At 36.4% G+C, this 13,082-nt stretch overlaps 1 pseudogene; it reads left to right on the top strand.

The window, feature by feature from the left end:
- Positions 1-11,521, top strand: part of LOC111155402 — a 36,812-nt pseudogene extending 25,291 nt beyond the window's left edge.
- The last annotated feature ends 1,561 nt before the right edge of the window (positions 11,522-13,082 follow it).

Raw genomic sequence — 13,082 nt, 5'->3', positions numbered from 1 at the left:
TCCAGCTTGTGTTCTCTCTCTCTCTCTCTCTCTGACAAATAAATTTTTTAAAAATCTTAAAAAAAAAAAAAGAAAAGTTTCCTGTTGCCCACAAGCAAAACTTAAAATGGTGAGTTGTGGCAGGAAAACTCAGACACCATATACAAAAGGAAGATTAGGATGCAAAGTGATCACTTTTCTGCAGCAATTCCAAATCCAGTCAGACATGTTGTTGAGTCCCCCATTCTGGCAAAGGAGGAGGCACAGTTGGTTCTGCTCCATGGGGGTGGTTTTCTCATCTTTAATCCTCTGTTCTTCTCTGCTCTTAGCTCTACTTCCTGAAGTATCTTTCCTTTTCAATAGGAAATGGACCAGGTTGGCAGCCAAGTTGCTTTCTAGTGTACTCCTTCCCATAAAATTTGAGGTTCCAGAAATCTCTTTTCATTTTGAACTTTCTATCTCTTTAGTCCAATCAGGCTATGACTCATATGACTCTTAAAACTGTGGGGTTCATGCTATACCCTAAATTCCATAGCCATAATTCTTTTTAAAACAGACCTATTTCAGTTTGGGGTCTGTGAGATTGCTGTAGGAAATACCCTTAAGATTTTTAGAAGCCCTTTCTCTTTTAAGAGGTTCTGGCATAACCTTAAATCTTTCCAAGGTACAAAGGCTCTTGTAACCACAACCTTGATTTGGTCTTTACCCTGAGGCTACTTCTTATTTCTAAAAAACCTTGTGACTGTTTGAGAGACTGGAAACATGGCAAATGAGAAACAGCTTTATTTTCCAACCCTGCATCTTCTATATTTTAAGTACTGCATCTTCTATATTTTCTCAAAATTGTGCTTGGAAGTTGAAAAATTCTGTTTACAGCATTTCTCGAGCATTTTGCAGGTTATCATACGCAGATAGAAGTGCCCAACTGACATTTTCAACATTCTATCAAGAGATTTCCTTAACCAGAGACCCAAGTTTATTAGGGACATTTCCTGTCTCCCTAGTTAGTACAGGTGACATATTTGCCAGTTAGTCCATTCCTACCTAACACAGATCACCCTTTTCCCAGCCTCAACAAGTGAATTTTCTCACACATGTTTCTGCCTACACCAATGGCTATAGCAGCCTCTTCACCACTTTTCTAGCATTGCCCACTGCCCATTTCCAAGACCAATGACAGTTCTTTTCCATTTTTCTTCATAGCACCCAATTCATGGTACCAATTTATGTGTTTTACAGATATATGTCTATGTAACAAACACTCCCAAACCTAACAACTTAAAAGAATTCTGGTGTGTAATTTCCCATTAATTTTTGGCTGTCTGGCAGTTCCTCAGTTGGTCTCACTTGCTTGTGAGGTTGTAGCCAGCAAATGGCCCAACTCAGCCTAGATGACCTATGAGAGTATCGTTTACATATTTGGGCTTTCATTGTGCTTGTCTAGAACTTCGGGGATGGCCAGGCTTCTCTTGTCACAGATTCTTGTTCATAGAGATTTCTTTACGTAGTCATCTTTAGAGGGCCTTATTCCAAAAGAACAAAAGCTACAAGGTCTCCAGGTCAAGCACAATATCACTCTCTGTTGGTCAACACAGGTCACATGACTACCGCAGACTCAAAAGGCAGGGACTCTCCCACTTCATGGGAAGATTGTCAAGGTTACATTGCAAACATACATGGGCAAAAGGAGGAGAGGAGACATTAAAACCATCTTTTCAAATAATCTACCAGAATAAAGAGAGATGTGAAGCGATGCAGTGTGATGCATTGTCCACCAATTACCACCCCTCACAATCTGTGAGTGGATACACTGAGATGCTTGGTGCATCCGTTGAGCACATAAGACTCCTTGGGAAGGCTAGAAAGAATAAATGTGCTTCAGACTGATTCTCAGGCAAGAGGAAAGAGAGCAAGTTTCTCTCCCTTGCTCCCTTTCATCTCCAGTTCTTCCAGGCTCAACATTTACCCAGTGAAGAATTAATTGTCCCTTTCAGTTGGTCATCTGTCCCCTCAGGTGGCTCCTCTCAATACCAAATCCCACACCCCATAGGACAGTGGTCTTGTAGTCCTGGGCTGCAGACTGGTTCTACAACCAGATTAGGCAGAAGATGACCACAGCTCAGCCAGATGGCTGGACAGCACCTTGGGGAAGAGAAGGCTGTCACGAGAATCTGAGGTATACATAACATTTTTTCTATCATAAGAAAATATTGAACTGAAAGTGAAGGCAGGAATCTATATGACAGGGAGGATCCTCTTAAAAGCAGAAATTCATATAGGTATTAGGGTAGGAGGACAGAAACCAAACAAGTTGAAATAACTAAATCTGATTAGTCATGGAACTCATGGACTATAACTGGAAATCATGGAAACCCGTAATTAGTGGAGGAAACTTGGAGGGAGCTGGCCATGGCTCACCTGAAGAAGTAGTTGTGACTCCTTTCCAGAAGAAAACATCCTCAACTTCAAGGCCCAGTGTTTGCACAATGAAAAACAGTCAGTTGTAAGATCAGAAAAAAAGATCACCATGCACAGACAAGATCATCCACCCTGACTATCAGTCAGAAGAAATAACAATAGTTGTAGATTCCAGAAGCTTCAGTCATGGAATCATCAGACACAAGTTTATAAAACAACTATGACTGAAAGGTTTAAAAAATATCATAAAACTGGAAAGGTGCAAGAGACTATCAAGAATAAACAGGAAGGTTTGGAAAATTTCTAAATAGAACCTGTAGAAATTAAATAGAACCTGTAGAAATTAAAGATGATGAAAATTTAAAAATCAGTGAGTGGATTAACAGCAATTCAAACACAATTCATCTTGGAATCTGTAGAGCAAAAATAGTAGTCTGAAACCAGTGAATAATCTGTATAATAAAGGGGGGCAAATCCTGTCATTCTAGAAATGTGTACCAAGGAAACTATATTTTAATAATAAAGGTCAATAAAGGAATTTTCAGATAAACAAAAATGAGATAATTCAGTACAACAAACTTTATTAATGGAACTAGCAATACTATTTAGTCATATCCTTTTAATTATATAAGCTCTTGTTATGAAAAAAAATATTAAAGACTTATTTATTTATTTTAGAAAGAGAGCACAAGGGGGAGAGGCAGGAAGAGGGAGAATCTCAAGCAAACTCCACACTTAAGCACAGAGCCCAACGCAGGACTCAGTCTCAGGATCCTGATATCACTACCTGAGCCAAAACCAAGTCAGGTGCTTAACCAACTGTGCCACCCAGTCATCCCTCTCCTCATAAAAATTAAGCTGTGCCTATGGCAATGACCCCAGAAAGAATGAGATGGATGCATAAGACACTACAGGGAACATACAACACTTAGATTTTTTAAAATGAGAAAGAGGAAAGAGGCAGAAATTGAATCTGAGGTTTTGAGGGGTGAGGAAATTAGGATTTTCCAAAATAAAGCCATGAAATCTATCTCTTATAATTAGATTGAGTTTACTGCACCATTTCAATGAATTTGGCAAGATGCAGAGACATTATTTTTATATCCAACATTAAACAAAGCATGAACAAACTAAGTGTCCTTTTCTAGGGCACAACCAATGCAAATTTTGAATTGAGATTTCCTGAGATATGTTTTGTCTCTAGATTAAAAAGTATGAGTGAACAGGTGTTTTTTTCAGGGAATTTCCCCTTGAGGACAAATAAATATTCAACATGTTAAAAACAAGGCAGCTATTAGTATACTAATATCAGATGAAAGAAACTATAAGTCAAAAACTGTTACAAGGACAAAAAGGGATATTATATATTGATAAAAGTTTCAATTCAAGAAGATATAGCGACTATAAACATGCAAACAAGAGAGTCCCAATATGAAGCAAGTGTTGTTAGAATTGAAGAGAGAAATAAACAACTCTGCAATAGTATTTGAAGAAGTCAATACATCACTTTCAATAATGGACAGTACTATAAGCCAACTAGTCCTAAGAGATACATATAACACTCCACTCAACCGTAACAGAACACATTCTTCTCAAGTGCACACAGAACATTCTCTATGATAGACAATATGTTAGATCACAAAACATTCTCTATGATAGACAATATGTTAGATCTCAATATATTTAAAAGATTAAAATTGTATAAAGTACCTTTTCTAACCACAATAATCAGAATAAATCAATAACAAAAGGAAAAGAGAAATATTTATAAGTATGTCAAAACTAAATACACACTGCTAAATAGACAATAGTCAAAAAAGAAATCACAAAAGAAATGAGAAAATACTTAGAGATGAATGAAAATGAAAACACAACTTAGCAAAACTCATAGGATGAAGTAAGGCAGCGATTGGGGGGAGATCTCTAGCTGTAATGCCTGCATTAAAAAGGAAGAAATATCCCAACTCAAAGCCTAACTTTACACCAGAAGGGACTAGAAAAAGAAGATCAAACTGAACACAAAGCTAACAAAAGGAAAGAAATAATGGGGCTAAAAACAAAGAATAGAGCACAATAGAATCAATAAAACCAAAAGTTGGTTCTTTGAAAAAATCAAAACAATTAACAAATCTTAATTAGACTGATAAAGAGAAGAAAATGCAAATAACTATAATCAGAAGTGAAATTAGAGATACAACTACTGACTTTACAGAAATAAAATGTATTATAAAATTCACAGACCTGTACCCCTGAAACAAATAATACATTATGTTTTCTTAATTTAATTTAATTTTTTTCAGTGATCCACAGTTCATTGTTTATGCACCACACCCAGTACTCCATGCAATACTTGCCCTCCTAAATACATGCCCAGGGTCACCCAACCCCCCACCCATCTCCCCTCCAAAACCCTCAGTTTGTTTCTCAGAGTCCACAGTCTCTCATAGTTCGTCTCTCCCTCAAATTTCCCCCAACTCACTTCTCCTCTCCTTCTCCCAATATCTGTGTTATTCCTTATGTTCCACAAGTAAGTGAAACCATATGGTAATTGACTATCTCTGCTTGACCTATTTCACTCAGCATAATCTCTTCCAGTCCCATCCATGTTGATACAAAAGGTGGGTATCATCCTTTCTGATGGAGGCATAATACTCCACTGTATATTTGGACCACATCTTCTTTATCCATTCATCCATTGAAGGGCATCTTGGTTCTTTCCACAGTTTTGTGACTGTGGCCATTGCTGCTATGAAGATTGCAGTACAGATGGCCCCTATTTTCACTACATCTGTATCTTTGGGGTAAATACCCAGTAGTGCAATTGCAGGGTCATAGTGTAGCTCTATTTTTTAATTTCTTAAGGAATCTCCACACTGTTTTCCAAAGTGGCTGCACCAGTTTGCATTCCCATCAACAGTGTAAGAGGGTTCCCCTTTCTCCACATCCTCTCCAACACTTGTTATTTACTGTCTTGTTGATTTTGGCCATTCTAACTGGTGTAAGGTGGTATCTCAGTGTGATTTTGATTTGAATCTCCCCAATGGCTAATGATGTACATTTTTTCATGTGTCTCTTAGCCATTTGTATGTCGTCTTTGGAGAAGTGTCTGTTCATGTTTTCTGCCCATTTTTTGATGTGATTATCTGTTTTGTGTGTGCTGAGTTTGAGGAGTTCTTTATAGATCTCGGATATAAGCCCTTTGCTGATTTCATGGGTGTTAGTGTTCTGATAGATAATTACCTCACTTTAAGGGACTGGTTGAAACAGGGTCTCCTACTTCTCTGCCATCTTGCCTCTCCTCCAATACATTATGTGTTAATTTAAAAAAAAAAAGAATTATATGGAAGACCCACTAGGTTGACTATAATGGAAAAGTAGAGAAATGAAATGAAAATAGCAAATGTTGGCAGGACGTGAATTTGGAGAAATTGCAACCCTTGTACATTGATGGTAGAAATGTAAAATTATGCATCACTGTTGAAAACAGTTTGGCAGTTCCTCAAAAAGCTTAACATAGAATTACCATCCTACCCAGAAATTCCACTACTAGGAATATATCCAAAAGAAACGAAAACAAGCACTCAAAGCAAACATGTGTACACCAATGTTCATTACAGTATTACTCACAAAAGCCAAAAAGAGGAAACAATCCGAGTGTCCATCAATAGATGAATAGATAAATAAAATGTGATTTATACATCCAATGAAATATTATTCATCCATAAGAAAGAATGGAGTTCTGATGCATGCTGTGACCTGGAAGAACTTTAAGGACATTATGCTGAATGAAATAAACTGATAATTAAGATAAATGTTGTATGATTCCACTAGTATAAAATATCTAGAGTAAAAAATAAAATCTAGAATAAACAAATTAATAGAGACAGAAAGTAAATTAAAAGTTACCAGTGGGAAGGATAGAGCACTGGAGAAGTATTGCTTAATGATTACAGAGTTTCTCTTTGGGATGACCAAAAAAAAAACAAAACAACATTTTGGATATAGATAGTCCCAATGGTTACCCAACATTATGAATTTAAACGACCAAATCATTTACTTTAAATGGCCAAAATGGTAAATTTTATGTTCGATGTATTTTTACCACAAGAAAAAAATGGTTAACAATCCAAGCGTCTAACAGTAGATAAATGGATATATAAATAATGTAACATTCATTCAGCTGAACATTATGTTTCTACTTATTAATATGATGATTACCACTTAATTAAATATTAGAAAACCATTAAAATTTTGTAGGAGAATATTAACATGGGAAAATACCAGTGATATTGTATCAGTCAGGATTTCCAGAGCAAAAGAGCTAATAGGATATATATATAGATATGGATACAGATAGATACAGGTACAGATATATAGAGAAATTTCTTTTAAGGATTGACTTTTGCAACTGAGACCAGGCAAGTCCAAAATTTACATAACAGGTCTGCTGTCTGGAAACTCAGGCAAAATTTAAAGTTGCAGTCTTAAGACTGAAATTTGTAAGACTGAAAGGCAGGCTGGAAACTTCTGCTTTTGTTCTTTATGTCTTCAACTAACTGGATGAGGCTCCCCAACATTATCAAGTGTAAACTACTTAGTCAACCAATAGTAAATGTTAATCACTTCTACAAAATATCTTCACAGCAATATGGAGTGTTTGACCAAACAATTGGCCACTATACCCTACCCAATTTACATATAAAATTAACCAACACAGATATAGTACGAAGTTAAAAAAAAATCAGTCTATAAAATGATGTGTATGATATGCTACCATTTATAAAAACAACTATCTACGCACATATATTTAGATATATTAGTAGACAAAGACATTGCAAATGTATCTGTTTACTATTATTTACCTTGCACTGGTAGGATTGTAAGGCATTTTATTTTATCTTTTTGCTTTTCTGTGTCCTTCAGTAATGTGCAAAGAATATGTATTTGTTTCATAATTACCAATCATAGTTTTTAAAGCTTAGATAAAAGCATAGAAGAATGGTTATAATGTCATACTGAGTGCATGAGGTCAAATATTCTAATTATGTTTGAGTGATGGTCACAAGAGAGATCATTCTATTTTTTTCTTATCCAATTTTATTTAATCAGCATATATTATTTTTTATACTGAAGACATTTGAAGATTTTGTACTAACAAGCAAAATATTATTTATAGGGTCGTCTGGGTGGCTCAGTGGGTTAAGCCTCTGCCTTCAGCTCAGGTCATGATCCCAGGGTCCTGGGATTGAGCCCTGCATTGGGCTCTCTGCTCAGCAGGGAGCCTGCCTCCACGTCTCTCTCTGCCTGCCTCTCTGCCTACTTGTGATCTCTGTCTGTCAAATAAATAAATAAAATCTTTTAAAAAATATATATACTGTTTATATAATCAAGTGAACAAAGAGCAAATTTGGATTTGTACATTCTATGAGATTTCAGCCACTTAAGAATACATATAAGAAAGTATTAAGGAAGGAAGCACATCAAAATACTAATCATGAGTATGAGAGTAGAATTGTTGGAAAAGATTTTTTTCTCTTATAAATTTTCTATAATGGGAATATTACTTGCACTATGAAATATTTTGAAAAACAATCCATGAGGACCCCTGAGCACTTGGCTTTCCCAATTTGCAACTTCATTCTCTTTCCTTTTTTTTCTTTTAATTTATTTTTTTTACTAATATATAATACATTATTTGTTTCAGGGGCACAGGTCTGTGATTCATCAGTCATACACAACTCATAGCACTCACCATAGCACATACTCTCCCTAATGTCCATAACCCAGCCACCCTATCACTCCCACAACCCTCCCCTCCAGCAACCTTCACTTTATTTCCTGAGATTAAGAGTCTCTTATGGTTTGTCTCTCTCCCTGGTCCCATCTTATTTCATTTTTTCCCTCCCTTCCCCCCATGACTCTCTGCCCTGCCTATCAAATTCCTCATATCAGAGGGATCATATGATAATTGTCTTTCTCTGATTGACTTATTACACTTAGCGTAATACCATCTACTTTCATCCACATCATTGCAAATGGCAAGATTTCAGGAGTTTTTGATAGCTGTGTAGTATTCTATTGCGTATATACACCACATCTTCTTTATCCCTTCATCTGTTGATGAACATCTAGGTTTTTCCCATAGTTTGACTATTGTGGACATTGCTGCTGTAAACATTTGGGTGCTTGTGCCCCTTCAGATCACTACATTTGTATCCTTAGGGTAAATACCCAGTAGTGTGATTGCTGGGTCGTAGGGTAACTCTATTTTCAACTTTTTGAGGACCCTCCATACTGTTTTTCAGAAAACATTTTCTTGTCCATAGCAGCTGTTTTTCCAGGACAAGAACTCGAATTCATCTGCCTCTCTCCTACCATGTTGCGAGGTCTTAGGAATCCAGGCCCACATGGGGAATCTGAGGCTGGGCAAGCTATGTAGGGAGGTGCTTGTGGATGTCTGCTAGTTCAGTTCAACTATGTTTTAGTCATGTTTAAGGGTATGACGACACCTATGGGTCACTAAAATGAGAAGTCAGTTAAGAAAATGAAGTAAAATTATAAAAATTATTTTACTAGCATCACATAAACATTCCTGCCTTGCCCCCTCCAGGAAAAGTGTAGCCATCAGTAACCAGTCATATTTCCTTCATCCAGTTCTGTTGGTGCTGTACGAGCTCAGCCTGCATCATCTTCTATGGTCCCATATTAACCAATGAAGTGCTTTTCATCTGGCTGCAGTTTTAAACCAAGTTACCAATACCCTTTGTAAATGTCTTATAAGTCTCATAGGCATGTGTATGCACACACATACACACACACAATGTGAATATATTTCTCCAGAATTGTTAGCTCAGAGGTTTGTGGGACAAATCCATTACCTACTTTTGTACTGTCCACAAAGAAAGGATGGTGTTTACATTATTAAAGGATGACAGAATTACATAGCATCTTTCATTTTGCCACTTGACTTCAAAGTATCTGTTAAGTGGACCTTTGTAGAAACAGTTTGCCAAGCCCTAGATTAGCTGATCTGCAACATTGCATCTTTAAGAGTTTCCTGGAAAATATATAAAATATACATTATACTTATAGCAATGCCTCCATTGCTATAGCTGTTGAAAATATGGACCTATTTGTAACTTGCCCTTAAATAGATCTGTGGTAACCTGTATTTTTTTAAATTTTAGTATCTAATGTTCAGGGCTTTCTGGAGGTTAGGATACAGAAATTAAAAAAAAAAAAAGGACAAAGATGTGGCACTTAAAGCATCTTAAATTCTGTCTACTTAAGTTCTCTGGACAAGTTTTTCACAGAGTATAGTAAAGCTTATTAGTTTCATCTGACTATATTTGTATTGAATTTTTTAAAATATGTACTTCTCTGAGCTTTGAATCCATCTTACCCTCAATGTGTCACTCTAAATTTAAGAAAATGCATGGCTCTTCCTTATAGATTATTTGGTAGGCAAAATTTTCAGCTGAGCTGTCCTCCCAAATAACTCTGTTGCATGGAATGTTGGTTGTTGTTGTTGTTGTTGTTTTTAATCTGTGAGCTTCACTTCACTCGTTATTAAAATGATAGCTACTAGTAGCGATAATAATAGCTAAACAAAAGGACTTAAACAACACCTGTGTAGATGTTCGCTGTTGTTCTTCTAGTTCTCTCCTGTCAGCTTCATGGACTTAGCTTATTACAGTTAGCTTAAACAGTGTGAACAATATAAATCTCACAAATTCAAAGTCTCACAGAACAGTGAGTGTAATTCTTGCTCACCAAACATTTCTGACAGGACTATTGTCCTGGATGTGAAGGTGACTCTCTTCCATTTAGGGACCTGGGCGCCTTCCACTTGAGGAATTACTGTCTCCTGGGGTTTCATTGTCATCTGCAACCAGCTATTGGAAAAAGAATCCATAAGGGGCACTCACTGGAGTTTTATACAACAGCCATTAAAGTGGCCCACATTCTGTGGATGTCATTTCCTATGGAAAATGTCATCACACTGTGGACCTGCAGATCAATTTCTGCCACATCTCCTGTATACTTTGTACTTTTCTCATTGTAGGGTATACATGTTTGTCTCATCAATCTGAAAGCATATGAGTAAGGGTATTGCTTTATTCATCATATCTTCTAAAGTGCAAATCCCTCACTAAGTGCATGCATACATATTTTCAGTAGAATAATGTTCCTACTCCATAGGGATTGATGTTAACACTAAAGAAGCTTTTCCTTTTTTCCTTATTGCTAAGCCTGCAATCATGCAATTATATAAGAATGCCAATAATAAAAGAAAAACAATGTAAATCTGGTTAAACAAATATAACTGATATTCACAGGAGAAAAATATCTGGCATCTATGGCTGATAACTGTAAAACCAAAGCACCAAAGAGAAACTGACCAATGCTGTTGTCCTTGGGAATTAGCATTTTTGAAACCAACTTAAGAAACAAAGTGAAGTTAAATAATAAATGGGGAAGACCCATTTATACTGGAAATTATCCAAGCTTGACAAAACATAAAGAACTTCTGTATATGAACCATGCAATAAAACCATGATTTAGGGGGAGCCTGGGTGGTTCAGTGGGTTAAGCCTCTGCCTTTGGCTCAGGTCATGATCTCAGGGTCCTGGGATTGAGTCCTGCATTGGGCTCTCTGCTCAGTGCAGAGCCTGCTTCACCCTCTCTCTGCCTGCCTCTCTACCTACTTGTGATCTCTGTCAAATAAATAAATAAAATCTTTGAAAAAAAAATAAAAACCATGGTTTAGTATCAAACTCATTGTCATTTACAAAATAAATAAATAAATAAAATGCCAATTTATTCAAATTTATTTCTCCATTTCACATTTTGTCTTCTTGAAATTGAATCATTTATCTGTATCAGGAGACACAGCAAGCTAAAGGGTCTCTGTTAAAGTCATCCATCATTTCCTTCAATTTTGTTTGTGGGTGGGAGGAAGGTCACTGTTCTTCTTGGTTTTTGAATATACTGTCTTCCTTCTTCTGTTTTCAGTAGCAAAGACGATGAGCGTGGCAAGAAAATAACAGTGAACAACATCACTACTACCTGTGAGAGTGATGAAGAAGATGTTCCTGGTGTGAACCACATGTGGAGTGATTAAGGACACTTCCAGGGGCAGGAACCTAGCCCAGTGTCATCTGTACACCATTGACTCAAAAACAAACAATTCATAAAATTCTTCAAAACAAATACAGGAAGGGCTTGGGGTACAGGTGAAATACACGAAGGCAAGGAAGAGCTCCAGACTATAACTGGAAAGTTATAAAATAAATAAGGGGGATGAAAATTACAGCATAGGGAATATAGTCAATAACTTATAATAACTGTACAGTGACAGATGGTAACTACACATCACGGCGAACATTTCCTAATGCATGTAATAGTGGTCACATTGTGTTGTACACCTGAAACTACTATAATATTTGATATCAACTATGTTTCCATTAAAAAAAAATACTGGGCTTCCAATTTAGCAGATATATAGGGAAACACATCTCATTTCCTTCCTGTCATCCTGCTGAAAGCCACCATCTGAATATTTCCATATGGGGTTAAGGGCTCTATGTTTTGAAGCCCCTGAGGACTGTTGTCTGACCCTCAGTCTTGCAAAATCATGGGCCACATTTAAGAGCTTGCCTGGAGGTTGTGGGCTTAGACTGTAGGAAGCAGAAACAGAAGACAACTGAATGAGCAAGGAAGAATAATTACTTGGAGCAGCTCAGAACGTATGCTTATTTTTTTAATGACTCCTAAAATCTCTTTTCACTCACTTTGATGTTCATGATAAATTATTTCTAATAACAATTCAGTAATAATTCAAAACTAACATTCTAAAAATTCTAAAAAGCAGAGCACCAATGAAACTTCCAGCTGCCTCTCTGACATCAAAAAAAAAAAAAAATACAAACAAGCATAAAAGCATAAAACTCAGACATCAAACCTGCCCAACAAGGTAAATTTTTTAGTTCCTTTTTTTAAATTATGTAATTCCTTCTCAGGATGATGTACCACTAGGCTAATTCAAAACCAAATGCCTATAAAGTCCAAAGCAGTCAACATAAAAGACAGTTAAATCACTGATTTATCACTCATTGGTTGGGAAGTAATATATATATTTATCAAGGTTGTAACAGTATAAGTGTCATTTCCCTATGGAAGACAGAATTTAATTACAAGTTATTTTCCATACATATTTTTAGTTTCTTAATTCAAGAGAAAATAAGTGAAAGCCTAAATTTTAAATCATCAGTAGTACAGCTGCGAAATAAACATTGTCATCAATATATGGAGATTAAAATTGTATCTCATGGGTTTTTATGACCACAAAATCACACCTGTTCCCTTGCACCTCAGATTTTTGGATGGTCTCCATTTGGGAGGAAAGATAATCACCTAAATGTTAGGATTTTGTAGTTCCTCTCCCACGACCCTAAATCCAAACATCCCGGCCTCCACAACAGAGTAAAATGTCAACTTAGAAATCCATTCCATTGATTGTGAACTCTACATAACCAATAATTATTTGTTTAAAATAATTGAGGAATCCTGCTGCAAGGATCACTGTGCAAATCAGGAAAGGGAGAGACCTGTCATAGCTGGGCCAAGTCACATAACTCATGACAGACATCCTGTTGCCTTCATGCTTATTATGATGTCCCATC

The sequence above is a fragment of the Enhydra lutris genome, unplaced genomic scaffold, assembly GCF_002288905.1.
Source record: "Enhydra lutris kenyoni isolate GAN:26980312 unplaced genomic scaffold, ASM228890v2 scaffoldscaffold41, whole genome shotgun sequence".
Lineage (NCBI taxonomy): Eukaryota > Metazoa > Chordata > Mammalia > Carnivora > Mustelidae > Enhydra > Enhydra lutris.
Note: the sequence above shows the minus strand (reverse complement) of the source record. Positions and strands in the feature narration are given on the sequence as shown.